Source organism: Poecilia mexicana, unplaced genomic scaffold (genome assembly GCF_051168715.1).
Source record: "Poecilia mexicana isolate PSO_F unplaced genomic scaffold, ASM5116871v1 scaffold_2, whole genome shotgun sequence".
NCBI lineage: Eukaryota > Metazoa > Chordata > Actinopteri > Cyprinodontiformes > Poeciliidae > Poecilia > Poecilia mexicana.
Window position 1 is genome coordinate 36959701 of NW_028263371.1, and position 4780 is coordinate 36964480.

The 4780-nt window shown below is 40.6% G+C and overlaps 1 long non-coding RNA gene across 1 annotated transcript; it reads right to left on the minus strand.

Moving 5' to 3' along the window:
- Positions 1–2870: 2870 nt before the first annotated feature.
- LOC106904662 (uncharacterized) lies at positions 2871–4277 on the minus strand. The gene is made up of 3 exons (XR_001414962.2): positions 3705–4277; positions 3458–3506; positions 2871–3282 (listed from the first exon to the last, which is right to left on the minus strand). It is a non-coding gene; the product is annotated as an uncharacterized LOC106904662 (long non-coding RNA).
- Between the last annotated feature and the right edge of the window lie 503 nt (positions 4278–4780).

Here is a 4780-nt window from a genome sequence, read left to right on the forward strand (position 1 = left end):
CACATTTTTATATTAAACAAAGAAAACCACAAATACAAAAAGCAAATAGTGAATGACACTAAAACAAAACCAGTTTATCAAAACCAACAACAATGATTTTTTTCTATGAGAAAACAATTCCTTCTTTTTTATATAATAAATTAGCTGTGATAACATGTTTTTTGGTTGAGTTTCACTAGATCCCCCCCCCCAGTAATATTACTTAAAAATGTCTAAGAAAAATGTCATGCAGAGATTTAAAAAACAAACAAACAAACTACTGAACTCTGAACCAAAACCAGAGCTTGCACTTGACATCATAAACAGCTAATCGTAACAGTCTCATTATTATAAACATAAGATTATTTCAGCTCAGTCTGAAGCCACACCATGACCTTCTGAAAAGTCTCGGTCACAGTGTTACTTGTGGTCATGAATGCATGTAAAAAAAAAAAAAGTTTTCTGGGCGTCTGTAATACAACCATTTCTTATCACTGTATCATACGCTGTAGATTAGCTTCATTGCTCATCAAAGTCAAGCAGTTTTGTGTAAATGGCATAAAAATAATAATCTAGATCATGTCAGCATACTACCGCCGGCCTCTGTTCCCCCTCTTCCACAGCTCCCATGTCCGTGTTTCTGTGTGCCTGGCCATTAGACTTGTGAGTGGCCTCATGCTGTAAAATGCCATCCACTCTGATACGGCCGTGCTGAGGTCAGGTTGAACACGAACACAGCGCTGTGAGGCCACTCAGCATCACAAGAGACCGGAGAGAGCCCAAGTGCTTGCTCCTCTGAGCTCTCCAGCAGATGGAATGGGACCACAGAGCGTTATAAGGCTTTCCCCAGTTTGCACATTTCACATAGTTTAAATGGTACACAGCACCAGATTAATCAGTTTTACACAGAGTCATGTTTTCCCCCCCACACTCCTCTTACAGACCATGAACTGATGTGGCAGCGCTATCACTTGTCATGCTGTTAGGATTTCATTTCAATTAGAAAATAAAAATGCAACAGCAAATTGCTGTTTAAGAGGGGAACAAAAAAAATCAGCAAGAAAAATACACTCACAGCTGTTTAATATAATAATGCATGCATCAAGCCGTACTCCGTCAAGCATGGCAGACTAATTTGTGTAGGCTGATTGTTCATGATACAAAACATTCTCTCAAAATGTATAAAAATTGCAAATAAGCGAGCTCACGCACTTTAGCCCCGTGCAAATGTCTGTGTGTGCATCTCTGGGATCGTTTGTACGACTGCTGTGTAGTGCAGGAGTCACGGAGCCAGAGTTTTCAAGAGAGTCTGGTGAAATTAAGCCAGCACAGAGAAAAGAAAAAAAGTCAACAATTAGCTGCCCTTACACCGCGGTGGTCGGTGCGCAAGAGTCAACCTCCAATTATACAAATGAAATTGAGCTTTAGTAATAGTCTACCACATCGGTGTGACAGAAGCAACAGTAATAAGAGGCAGGTCAGAGAAAGAAAAAAAACCGGCTATACTCATGTCTCAAAAGCCAATAAGCCTCGAATCCCATTTGATGCATTTCTAATTGCTACTGTTCTCTGCTATACTTTGAAATCCAACTGCTTAATCATAGCACCTTCCTCTCTGCTGTACCAGCAGGCTGTAATTCTTTCCTGAGAAAAAATTATGCTCATGGCTAAAAAAAAAAAAAAAAAAAAACACACTCCGGGTTTTGCTATTGTTGCCTCTGCTTCTCCAAAACCCACAGCCTTCCCCTCTGGATTATGTGAAGGTTTAACGTTAAGGTCTCAGCTTCCTAAAGGGGAGGTGGGGGGGGGGACAGCAGTATTATGTAAAATAGACTTTGAGCTTTACATCATGCTGTAATGTTATTCCTTCATCCAACACATACTTGGAGTGTTGCTTTAATTCCTTCATGCATGTTTGAGAAATTCTTGACTCTCCCACTCTCACCATTTGGGGGGGTGCCTAAGCGTTTGCTTTCTCAAAGCTCCTCCGAGGCGCTGCAGTCTCAGAGTATCCCTCTCCCAAGGCTTCCTCACTCAGCTCCTCCAGACTAGTGGCAGCAGCAATTAGCAAACACCTGGTGGAACTGCAAGTCTGCTAAGCTCATCACAATAACTACTAGAAATACTGTTAACGGCTTAATGAAAAGCATTATTGTGAGGCTGTGTCAGAGTAGGGGCTTCTTAAAGAGACAGGACAATTTCAAGGTGTCAATTTACAAAGTCAGATTTCTTTAGTCATGTTGAATATATGCAACACTTTTATAACAACTGGAGATAATATAGTGACCTGAATATGCCACAAAATGGGACAATGTGCTTGGAAAATGCATGCATTACCCCTTTAAGTCTGTAACACCTTGATGCTGTGCAACCCTCCTTTAAGTGTTTTTATCTCTTTGCATATTTAAATTCCATCTATTAATGCAACATTTGCACACTTGATTACTTGCAGAACTCTTTTTGGCGTTGCCTGCAAACCCCCTTGACAAATCAATAATTAAAAAGCTGTATAGGATGTTATCGAGTTAATATTCAGGCCAATGTCTTCCTAAGTCTTCAGGGATGCACATGCTTACGTTCTCCTTACAAGCTCCCAACAACAGTCCTCCAGCCTCCATTTTTTATTCATGTGCAACTTTTAGAAGCACTTGTTTGCTTCAAAAGCAAGTCAGAGCAGATTCCAAAAGACAAAAACCATAACATTTCTAAAGGAAATATTTGCTGGCATGCACAACCCACTTACATCAAATTTCTGTTTTCCGTCTCATCTTCATTTCCCAATTTGCTTTTGTAAAACCCCCTTTAGTATTGTGCAATCGCTTGCAATACCAAACATCCTGTGTGCTCATATGGTTTCTGCTACATGCCCCGCACATATTTCAGCAAATGAATTCAGTTTTAAAAGCTTTAATTTAATTTGAAACAGATGTACGGAGAGCCCGGAAAAAGCAATAACAATAATTAAAGTGAACAGTAAAGCTGAGAAGTGAAGAAAAGCAAAAACATAATGGACTGAAAGATCCTGAGACTGTGAAATCATTCATGTAGACAGGCACAGGATATTGAAATATTGATGTATTTGACATAAAAAAACATTTTGTGAGAGACACACTCTGGATTTTCCTAATAACCAGCTGCTAGAAACTGGAGCTGTCGCAGTCCCTTTATTTGCCTGTCGTCATAGCCACAGGGCCGTGCACGTTGATGTTCGTCTGTCTTTTTACCTTCTGATTGCAGGGTGTGACCGGCAGGTGCGTTCTTTCAACTGGAGCTCATCAAATCCGATCAGGAGAAGTGGATTCCCTGGGGGAAATCCCAGATGCTTTCATTCTCACAGGCGGTAATCAGGTCAACCAACTCTCTGCTTTTACATTTCCTCAATGATTTCTGTGCTTTTATTATCTCAGTTGACTAATTCCAACTTTGTGTTTTGTGTTATTCAGTCAGGATCTCCCCACAACAACCCACCATTACTCACCCACAAGTCTGTCTGTCCTCCAATGCTTAACCAGCTCATGAAACTCCTCCTGGAACAAAGAAACAGGACATTTCTAACCAAGCCAACCACCTCACCTACATTTCATAACCACATCTCAACCCCATTTCCACTTCCCATATTTCACCACCTCAGAGTTATTCTTTGGCGTCTGTAATTATTGGGGACATGACATGCTGGCTATGACCGCAGCAGCTGGAAGGCCCATATGGAGGGACGTTCCTGTTACCTTTTTGGGCCTGGCTCGACTCCGCCACAGGAGCCAGCGTTCAACCAACCATGGCCTGCATTTTCCTCGTAAGCCTTACTTTTAACTGTTTGCTGCCATTTTCTTAATCTTTCCTACTGAAGAAGCTTTTGTCTGCGACTCTTACGACTTGCGTTGCATTTGCTTCTCCCAACACTTGAAACCAAATGTGTTATTCCTCCCGAGCAATTTCTCCTGCACTGTTGTTAAGAGATAATTAGCATAATTTACTTCACCTGTGATTAGTCATTATGATCCCACCTGCTTTCCCTTCCACACCTGATCGGGTCACTCGCGGTTGCATGTTTCCGTCACTTCTCATTATCAGGACAGCAGAAGCAAAGAGTCCACATGTAGTCACTGATCAGCTTGTGTAACCCAAGGATGCAGCAATCATCTGCTGACACAGGTAGATAATTCAGCACACTTTGCAGCAAAAGCCCTGAAATGGTTTGCCGAGAGGCGCTGAATTAACTAAAGTGGAAATTACATAGCAACAGGTTTTATTGCGACTTTAATGGCACAGCCGACGGCAGCTGGGCAAAAACGGTGACGTTCCTGTCTCCCTCTGCATGATCTCTGTTTCCTTGAATGATCTAACATATATATATTTAAAGAGGCAGACACTTTTGAGGGCAGGATCCTTCTTTAACATGGCCACAGAATTCAGTTACAGCCACCAACTTTTGCTTTGAGGCACGGAAATAAATATGTGTACAATGAGTTGTACTCTGCAGTGCATAGCACATGCAGTATTTGTAAAAAAAAAGTAGTTACAATCGTGATTAACTGCTTTAATTATGTGTCACTACTTGACTCTAACCAATCAATTTAAATGTAAAAACCTGTGTTCACTTATACGGTATCAAAACATTTTAAAAAGTCCACATGATTCTGGATCATACTTCCTTCAATTAAATATTTACTGCATATTCGAAATGGAGCAAAAAACATTAAAACAGGTTTATTTCAAAAATATTTTTAAGATAACTGATTAATCGAACTTAGTTGTTTCTGTTCTCAAGAGGCACAAACTGTGATTTTCCTCATTTGAATTT